An 11,288-nucleotide genomic window follows, 5' to 3' on the forward strand; every position below is an offset into this window, starting at 1 on the left:
TATAAAAAAAGTAGCAGGAAGGATGTGGTGAATGTCGTGCTTCCTGCCCCATGCAAGTTTCCAAAATAGTCCCGATGGTAAACAGAAAGAAGCAGGTGCCATGCACAATCAAGCTTTGACGCAGTACACCGAATGCCGATCTGGAGTGGTGTACCAGAATCTCCTCACGTGCGCCAAGGTGTACATTGGCCAGACGGAGCGATGTTTTAATGAGCGAAGAAGTGAGCCCTCACGAAATGTAAAAACAAGTCGGCGAGCCACATTGCACACCAGTGCATTCATTCCCGCCACCAATGTCGGCCTTTGTTATCTTACACGAAGTTTCTGGCGGTAAAAAAAATCAGATAAGGAGGGAGTTGATTGAAAGTTTTTTAATGGAAAAGGTTGGGTACATATGTGTCATATGCATTGTGGCACTCCTTCAATTGATCTACAAGAGAAAGAACTGTGCTGTTTAGAAAGAATTCGGTCTCTGCATTTTAAGCACGAGGAATGCCTTGTTTTTTATACTTTTTTTTTCATTCTTTTTCGCTTTAAACGTTTTTCGGTTGGTCTGTTGCCGTGTCATTTTGGCGTGTTTATTTCGACTCCTTGGACTTTGTCTCTTTTTTTATTTTGCCGTGTTGTTTTTTGGCCTTCGGTTGATCATTTGTGATTTTCATGACAGGCTTGAAGTTTGAAGCTGCTAATTGTTGTCCGTCTTCTGATCCATTTTATTTTCTTTTAAATGGCTTTTAACTGTTTTGCCGTGTTATAGGTCTGCGTGGAAGTTTTTGTATTTAAACACTGACTATTCCTTTGCCAGCAAACGATGGTCTAGATTTTTTTTATTAATTTTTTCGCCATTCTCCACCACTTTTTCACGATTATTATCTTTTCGTTCCATCTTTCAGGCCTCCGTTCGCTACCGCCCTGGTCATAGATTCGTTAATAGTAAAGCCACAGACGCGTTTCCTTCACGCCATGCGTTTTCGCTTCCCCAAGTGGTCTTATGCACCTTAAAAATTCCATTTTTTTGCCATATTTTTTTTTCAAGCTTTTACGGTTGTCATAGCGGCTGTTCTTCTGCCTCTTGCTGTTTTATGCATATGTGTTTTTTGCGTTTTTTAGACTATTCGGATCTGGGTGATTTGTGGTTGTGTCTTGTTTTCTGCGGCCAGTTTTGTCAGCGCGACTCCTTAGTCCTTTTTCATGTTGCAAAAATTCCTAAGCATTTTTCTGAGGCACTCGCTCTCACGATCAGCGGCTTACGGTATCAAGTGGTACAATGTAAACACTATAAAACATGCTTGTTCCTTCAATGTAAGAAATAGTTGGTAGTCAATGCCCGTCCTATCTCGCATGTTTTCGTCTTTTGTCTGTGTTCCATAGCGCTGTGGTCATCTGTCGAAACAAAACTTTGGGCCCGACTTTTGCACGTCCCTACGCTGCTGTGCAACTTGGGCATCTCCTAGCACTAGAATATATTGGCTGCATTTCACATCCGTCTTCTTTTTGGGTAGGTTTGAATGCACTGCCTTGAAGTTGACGATTTATACTACGCCCTTCCCCATGACGAACCCAAGATCACCGTACAGGAATGCATCACCCTACAGAAAGATGAAGTGCAGTTGATTGGTTGGAGCGAGATTGGATTAGAGAGCTTTTTAGAACTACTCTCTTTCGACTTGAATACGATGTTTGTGGAATGGAGTGGCGAAACCTTCCTTTAGAAACAGGGCGTGAACATTGGTTTCCCTGTACCTCCGGTTCTCAGCACTATTTTCCTGGGAATAGTGAGTGAGGCTGTCTCACGGAACCTTAATGGTCTGGCGTTACTTATTGTCGAGGCATGTGGGCAAATTTTGTGCAGTTGGAAAAAAACGGACAGGCAAGATGCACTGTTGACGTCCTGAAATTATTTGAAAAGAATTCCACGGGCCTAAAGTTCGCATTGGAAGTGCGTGTGAATGACGAGCTCCAATTTCCTGATATCAGGTCACGATTCAAGGAGGGCTCGTTTTCTCGGTGAACAGACCAAGGTAAAACAAGTATATTTTGAATTTTTCACCTGTACGCACTCAAAAATGGTTTAAAACAGTATTGCTCTAACCTGTAGCGCTTGGCACTCATAAAGTTTTGCGTGCATTGCATCGCAAAAGGCGTTTCTCTTCAAGTACAAAGACTTAAAGCAGCTGTGATTACGGACTCAATATTTTCTGGAGGCTGTGAGAAGCTTCGTTAATGGGTTTGGGCCAATTTTTCCAGAAACGAGGAGGGTGATGATTAGGGTGGGCGCAGGAAAAAGAGTTTCGCGGCTCCTTATGTGCACCACATGACGTATATAATCTTAGGAACGCTGTGTGAAGATGTGACGTCAGCGTTCAACGTCTATGAGCCATGGGCCTATAGACAGCCAATTTGTGTGCAGAGTGTGAGACAGGCCACCATTGGTGAAATGTGTGTGTGGCGTTGTCCATAAGGTACCCGTTTTTGAAGGCGAAAGCCTATAATGCCTCATCGTTGTCGACAGGAGGTTGTCGACAGAAGGTTGTCAGCAGAGGTGTTACGCTTGTTCTAGTCGGAGCAGAAAAATATTTTTGTGCACCACCATCCTTCCGTCCCGTAGGCGAGCGTGCCAATGGCTACGATACTTCATGCCAACGCATATGTAGTTCTCCTTGTCTAGGACTCTAGTTTGGTTTGGTTTATGGGGTTTAACGTCCCAAAGCGACTAAGGCTATGAGAGACGCCGTAGTGGAGGGCTCCGGAAATTTCGACCACCTGGGGTTCTTTAACGTGCACTGACATCGCACAGTACACGGGCCTCGAATTTCTCCTCCAAAGAAATTCAACCGCCAAGGCCGGGATCGAACCCGCGTCTTTCGGGACAGCAGCCGAGCACCATAGCTACTGAGCCACCGCGGCGGCTTGTCTAGGACTCTGGAGAGTGTTTGTACAGAAGCCGTCGAATCAGACGGATGCCTCCCGAACGTCCTCTAGTGTACCAGCATTTAAGATTCACGAACAGTTGTGTACATAATTAACATCTTAACCACACATCAGTGACACAAGCAGCAACACCGCGCTAAAGACTTCCCCCTCACCGCACTTTAGGCCAACAAAATGCCCCCCCCCCCCCCTTGAATTTTTTGAAAAAAAAGTGCACATCAGCCACGCTGGCCGATGGCTGAACGTTCCGATCATGCAGCACAGTAACTTGCCATCGAAAACCGTCCATTCATCAATTGCCGATCATTGCGCAGAGTGTAAAAAGTGAAAATAAGAAGTTCGTAAAGCACTTAAAAAAAAGACTAAAGTTCTTTACCGGCATAGTGATCAGTGCACGCGAGAAATCATGCAAGTATATTTTACTGAAGAGAAAAAAAGATATATCTGTTAGCAATCCGTCGATGTTGTTAAGCGTGCATGACAACAAGGTAGAGTTTTTAGATAATTAATGTTGTGTCACTTTTCTAGGTAGCGGAGTATGCGTGGCTGCGTTATTTTTTTCCTTTAGATTTGCAGGGCGTATTTCTTCTTGCTATGTCTTGCGTGCCTTCCGCACATGCGCCAATGTTTTTTATCTGTGTGTATATATATTCATCCCTTCATAGTAAAGCTAACGCTCGGACATGAGCCAAAACAATGTAAAGTTTCTCTCTCTCTCATAATAACGACTAGATGTGAGAAAGCGCTTGTACTGTCCACTCTTTTTTTGTTCCTTTGCCCTAATGCGCTGAATTTTGTTTTCAAAATCAGAGCTCGTACCATGTGTTTCGTTCGGTCTGTCTGTGCTATTTAGGCTATGCTTTCATGTAATGTCCGAGAGTCTGTGCTTTAGGCGTCTTATCTGGAAACTTCAGCCTCCTCTTCTGAATGAGCGCGTCCGAGAGCTGCCGGGAAATTTGTTGCCAAAATCCATCATATGCAGCCTTCCTTGTCTTCTTTTTTCCAGATAGCACTTTGCCGACACAAGCAGTTTTTGTAGGCAGCGTTCTACTGTACTTCTGCCAGCTCCATTCCAACATTAACGTGGAAAACATACTATCGTTCGCGTAAGAATTTTTTAAAGAAATTGCTCGGGGCAATTAAGAAACTTCTGTGCGAGTAATGCGCAAGCATGTCAATTTAATTCCAATTCTATCACACATTCAATCCATTTATATTGAAATTATTTACCAATCCTATGCTAATTCTATTTGAATTCCGTTCGAATCCTTTGTAGTTGTTGAAGTTGTACTGGTACTGACTGACTATTTACTGGTTAACATTTCGTATTGTGCCATAACTAGGGAGGAGCCGGTCCCTTTATCACACGCTGAAATGCTGCCTCACGGGCCTCCTTTGGAACTCGGAGGGTTGGCAGCGGCCGCCCAGAGGAAACGCCTCTGCCACTTGTATGACGCAAGCTGCCACGACACCGTGGCGTACGCTTTGGCTAGTGATGGCTCCTTGACCAAAGATGGGTTCGTACGGGTCCTTAGAAAAAAGACCAAGCGGTGGCTGCGCCGACGTAAATACTCTTCCTCATCAAGAACGTCTACGATCATCACAGCGCGAGGTTCCCTGACCCGTACCGTGTTGTTCGTTCGAGAGAAGACAACCGACAACCTAACCCTTCTGAACAGGCAAGCTAGGTCACTGTTCTTTGAAGGATTTGTCCTTGGAGGGATTAAACAAGTCAGAATCAACCTCTATAAAAACGTTATCGCCGCTGACATCATAGAGCGCAGCGCACTGGAAAGTTCGACCGCAATCAGCAAACTCGCCGACATCAATGTACGCTCCCATGCCCTCCTAGACAGCGGCACTACGGCGGGCGTCATCTACAATGTCGACATAGCCGTCTCTGACGCCGATTTACCTATCTTAACCAAGCCAGTGTCAAGAAGCATTTCAACACTGCAAGTTCCGCGCCTCGGCAGATCTAAATGCATAAAGCTAATCTCCAAGGGCGACTCTATGCTAATCTTGTGTGCTAAAGTTGGGCTCTTCCTGCACTCGGTTCGGTCTTTCGTGCCACAGCCACTTTAGTGCCGGAAGTGGATGAAGATCGGGCACGTGAGTGGCATGTGCACTAACTCCATCATATGCTCTAAATGTTCTGAGTTAAAAAGCGGCGATTGTTGCCGCCCGTCTGCCATAAAGTGCGCCAGATGGCGTGGCCCTCACGATTTTAGCACAGTAGAGTAACCCACCCAAAGAAAGGAATAAGCAGTGCTGAGGCAAATGGTGTTAGATCATTCTACGCACAGAGAGGCCGCTGCCAAGGTGCGACGAAGTCGTTGGCAACGCAGAAGGTCTTTTAAGAAAGCAGTTACGTTTGGCAGGGAGGCATCGAGCACCCCTGCATCTTGTCCTCCTCACACGCTTGCCACACTAAATCAAGGGAGCCCAACTGGTGGTCTAGCCAGATGTGCTGCTTCAGACGTTTACTGGCCATCGCTTCAGAAGCCTTGCACGTCCATTGGGTCAGGAATGGTGCCAGGATCCCAGTGTATTTCGCCTATTGCCGTTCCAGAGAAAAATCAAGCACTGGACCATGGCCAAGTACAAATGATTGCGATGCTGAAGTCCATAATGAATGCCGTGCGCGCTCTGCTGTCTAGCCAGCGCGTACCAGCAGCAAAGATTACGCTACTAGTACTGGATGCACTAACTCCATTTCTTGCAGCTATACAACCGAAGGCACAAAGGCTTCGCGGGAATTAACTTTTGAAAAGAAATATAAAGCAAGCCTTTATATTTCAGTGGTATGCCCGTTAGTCCAGTCCCGGATTTCAGATCTTCGGCGCAATGTCTAGAGAAATCACTCTCCCATCCTCGTCATCTCTCAACCGAAGGCAGCAAAGATCTTTCTACTGTGCGGTTGCGAGGCATTTACATTACCTACGCGCAACACAACCAGCAATGTCATCGTCTACATCCGACGTGAACTCACGTACGTGCTACATTCTGTTCCGCCTAACAACGACAATCGCTACGCTTGCTTGACATTTAAGAGCCACGCCCTCACGTTTAAGCTTGTAGCTGCGTGCAAGGCGCCATCAAGCCTCTTCAACGCCTAAACATTCAGTAATTTGATGACAGTCTGGTCCATGGATAATTACAGGCGACTTTAATGCTCACCACACCATGTGGGAAGGCGTGAGGATGAACCTTAGGGGAAGACAGGTTGTGTCCTTCGCCTCTGACCGTGGTCTTCAGTATCTAAACGACGGAAATTCGATATATATTCAAGGGATGACCTACCGCAGCTCTCTGTATTTTACTTTCGTTTCGCGATGCCTTATCAGCAGCGTCCGGTGGTTTTAAGATGCAGAAACCAGTGGCAGCGACCATATCCGAACATACATGCTTATTACTGGGCATCCCACATCCCTTTCGGTCACATGTACGCGGCGCATCAATTGAGCAGCTTTTACTGAAGTTGTGGAGGATGCTTGTAGTGAAGGCGTCACTAAAGAACTCGAAGAAAAAATTAGAGGCCATAAACAGTGCAACCTGCTTCTTTAACCCGGTCGCAAACTACACCGAGGTCGATCTCGAATTGCGACTGCGAACATTATGACGGAGGGAAGAACATCGATACCGACGCAGAATACCGCGCCTCGACCTCAGGGATGCAAGGCTCATACAGATAAAGACTCAGCGCAGAATTTAAGGCCTTTTGGCATCACACTGGAGGTCATATTGGGAAACGCTCGATCCACAGAAGCCTCTCACATGGTTGGAATATCGTTCGTGTCCTTCGCACGTTCCCTCAACAGCGTCACCCGCTGAAGTCCGTCGCGCACCAACAAACACGCAGGGAGGTCGGTGGTGGTGGTGAAAACAATTATTAAGAATGAACAGGAGGTATGTTTGGATCAGCCCGTAAAGGACCGATCCTTACAAACACTAGATGGAGGTCCCTAGTATGGGACCCCAGTGGCAGTGGCCGCCGCCCAGGCGCGCCCGACTAAGGCTTGTTGGGCCGGGAGGTCGCGGCAGCCGAATATTTCTATGCTAGGATGACAGGCCTACCGAATTCACCCGCAAAGCTTAATTGCAGCGAAGTTACACCCTCTCGGTATTCTCGAATGAATCTCCTTTTATAAATGGAGGAACTTGACGCTGCGCTGGATTGTTGCAGAAGGCAATTATCGCCAGGGTCCGATGACGTGAGGTGCTCCGAAATTTGCAACCTTGGTCTAGACGGCCGTCGTGCCTTTTTGGCTGCTTATAACAAGTCATGGAGTGAAGATACGATTCCTATTCCATGGAAGACCAGTCATCTGGGTCCACTTCTAAAACCTGGGAATCACCACTTGACATTACATCATACCGTCCGAGTGCACTTGCAAGCTACGTCAGCAAAGTGGTAGAAAAAACGTTGCTGGCACGCGTGGAATGGCACCTGAAGCGATGCAAAATATATGGAAAATCTATGTCCTTATTCCGACGCGGATACTTCTATATCGACAATGTGGCTGGCCTGGTAACATCCGTGCAGCATTAAAGAATCCTTAAAACGTTAACCGCAGAGTTGTTTTTTGACAGCAAGGGTGCCTACGACAACATAGCACCTCCGATCATTCTGGACGCCTTGGAAGGTGCTAAGGCAGGAAGCCGCATGTACAGCTAGATACGCAGCTATTTATGGGACAGGTAACCCTTTGTCCAGACTGAGGACACAGCAACGACTTCACATCGAACTTCGCGCCGAGTCCCTCAGGGTGGGCTACTGAGGCCAACTCTCTTCAACCTTACCCTCGACAGTTTGGTCGACTTGCTCCCGAAATCTGCTGAGATCTCCATGTAAGGGGATAATATCTGTATTTGGGCTGCAAGTGTAACTCGCCCCCAAGTTTTGCGAGACTTCAGAAGGCGGCATCTATGTTAACGTTTTACATTAGCCTCCAGAGCCTCAATATTTCGACCTAGAAGTGTTCACTTGCGTTCACATGCAAAACAATATCACGTTACACCATATGCATCACTGAGAAAGCTGTCCTCTATGAGAGAAGCCATCTTTTCCTTGTTGTAGTCATCGACAGCTATCCCTCGTGGAGTCCTCATCTACACAACATGAGAAAGATACTGATGCCGATTGTCCATGTCCGCTCCTTCCTCATGAGAGAGTCCTAGGGAGTATCAATGCCCTCAATGCTGCAACTGTACTGTTCACTATTCGTGGGCTACCTACGGTACAGCTTACCAATATTCAGCAACCTTAGAAAGACAAACTACCGGCAGCTGCAAAGTGTGCAATCACAAGCTCTCTGCATCTGCCTTGAACTGCCTAAATGTGCCTCTGCAGCAGCAACTGTTGTCACCGGCCGGCAACATCCAATTACTGCATACATTGCTGTTGTTACCATGAGAAAACATATTCGGCACCTTACACTGGTCCCCTGTCATCATCTCGCAACTCTTCCAGTAATTAGTCCACGCATTCTATTCGTCAAAGTCATTGATGCTCATCACGCCTATCTTCCATCGCAATTCGCCCCTGCCTCATGGCCGTGCTCGCTCCTATGGAGTTCACATAAACCACAGTTGCCCCTTTCTATTCCTGAAATTACCGAGAAAGCTGATGTATCGACAGATCACGTTGGAACAGCAGCTTTGTGACCAGAGGCACCGCATTCATGTATACAAAGATGGCTCAGTCAGCTCAACCAGTTCCTCAGGGTGCGGGGTGAGATCCATCTTGATGAAGGTGAAGACCTACTACAGTTCCTCAACTGGTGCAGAACTAGTTGCCCTTCGGGCTGCAGTTGAGTTCATCAGCCAACAACGCCCACATGAATGGTCAGTCTTCACTGATTCCAAAGCAGCCCTTCAAGGCATGTAAGCTGCTCTATGCCATGTGTCACATGAACAACTGGTCGCAGAGATTCGCGAGGTGTAACACTGTGCTATATCGAAAGGTCATGGCATCAGTTTTCAATGGCTGCCATGACACTGGGGTATCAAAGGGAACAACCATGCTGACGAGGCTACCCGATCTGTCAACAATGACGGACTTCAAGTATGTATTCCTATACCATGAAGCGTTCACGCAGCGAGTGAGCTACGCAGGCTTGCGCGACACCTCACGCTTTCTGTGTGGAACACTGGCCTGTTTTTCAGCCGTCGCGTCAAGGCATTCGATCCTGGATTGCGCCTTCATCTCCCCCACAATATACCGTGTCATGAAGCAACATTGCTGTGCCGCTTTTGATTTGGTGTTGCATTGACAAAGGAATGCACTTTCCGGATTGAGACGGCCGACAGCTCCGCAGAAAGTTGTCTCTGCGAAGAGATAATTGCACGTCTTCTGTGTGAGTGCCCTGCTTTGGCACCCGAAATACGTAGGCTGCGTTGTGCCTTGAACCATCTAGATCCTCGCCTTTTAACAGAGGTTGAGATCCTGGGGCAGTGACCACAGCAGTTGACTGCCCCCACGGCCTACGAAGGCACTGTTTAGCTTCCTGAGATTACTGGCTTGAGGCACTAGTCGTGACTGCGCCCCTCACACCCTCTCTATTTGATTTTTCAGCCCCCTCATCCGTCTTTCCCAGTGCAGGGTAGCCAACCAGAACAACCTTCCGGTCAACATCCCTGCCTTTCCTCTTCCCCTTTAACTCTCTCTCTCCCCACTTCGATGACCAGTGCATGGTAGCCAACTAGAACAACCTTCTATTCAACATCCCTGCCTTTCCTCTTCCTCTTTAACTCTCTCTCTCCCTACTTCGATGACGCCTTACATTTGAGGCTAATAGTGAGTTTGGAAACGCCGCCGCGTTTTGGTCGGCGCCGGATTTCAGTGTAGATGAGGCATCTAATTCTTCCCAATAATTTAGCCTGCTGCAAAAAGACGGGTCATGAGTCAAAGTACAGTCATAAAATAATATTACCCACCCGAATAAGTAAGCCAGCAGTATAAGCCCGACATGAAAGTCCCACTGCGGTGACCCTCAGTGTACACATGCCCCATCGGTAGACCCAGTCTGGCACCCGCGTCTAGAAGCTTTATCCAGGGGGCTGCTTCAAAACATACAGTAGAAATAAAGTTTACTACTGATTCACTGGCTCCGCGAGGAAAGATAGGCCTCAGTTCAAAAATTTGAGCTCCTGTGATTAATATGAGCTGCAAATTTAAATGTAAAGTCGTGTTGAGCCGAGTCACGGAATCTTTCAGAGTCAAGTAAAATTATGTATATTTGGCCCCGTTTTCCTGTGGCTGCTGCACATTCGTGAAACCACTGGATCGGTTACGAGACCGCAAATACATCTGTGCGGATATTCTGCTGCCGTACTATGTGTGAAATGTGGGTACATGTTAAAAAAGATGGAAGATATTTCATTGGTTTCAGGCTTTAACTTCCGAGGCAATCAATACCGCAACTTGTTTTCAGCTATCGATATCGGCGCAATATTTCCACACTTTTACCCACATGAAGTCCACTCATTCCACCAATTCCTGAACGTACGAAAGAGCTCTTTACCTAATTTTGAAAAGAAGATATTTATTATTCCATCACAAATGCGGATGTTTTGGTATGAAAATTCAAGAAGTTCAATATTCAAACGTCTTGTTCACATATTAGTGTATTGTTCACATATTAGTTAACAGTTCGAGGGCTATCATGGCACATAGAGAATCAGGCTTCATTCATCTCCATATTGAAGCACGTCGTATGCCCGTATTGTACGCTGTCTCAACGTTTCTTAGTAGCGAGGCCATTCACTGAAATGCCTCGACATCATAGATTCCGTCGTGCACCTGCAGGTTGGTTGAATTCACTTTCATCTACACGAATACACCGCAGCAGTTTATAGATCACAACGAACACGACCACACAGGACGTCTATTTGGTGCACTTTCTGAAAGAGCGTCGATAAAAAGGTGTCAACACCCAAGAAATAGAAGACAGCAGGCCGAGCGCCGACATTAAATTCAACGGAAAAACCAGGAGCCGCCTCGCTGTCAACAGCAACACACCCGTGCCGTGCGCAAACATACATGATATCAAAAGAGCGAATACGTCATGAAACTAGGCCTACCCAAAAAACTCAAGCTCTTTAAAACTGAAATAAATTCAACTCAGGCTGATATTGTTATCCTCGTTATGTTTCTCTCTAAGGGAGGCATGAATAATTTCTGGCGTTGTTTTCTTTTTTCTTCGTGTCGGCAACGTGCTGCGGAAATGCACCCTGGTATCCGACTACAGAAACGTCAGCGCTTGCTCACCTAGGGACTTCAAAATGCAGCGTTCTGTACGGCGTACACAAGCCTTCCCACACGTAAGCAAAATCTCGCACACCCTCAACGTGTT

Source organism: Amblyomma mixtum, chromosome 4 (genome assembly GCF_055824585.1).
Source record: "Amblyomma mixtum isolate Tamu chromosome 4, ASM5582458v1, whole genome shotgun sequence".
NCBI lineage: Eukaryota > Metazoa > Arthropoda > Arachnida > Ixodida > Ixodidae > Amblyomma > Amblyomma mixtum.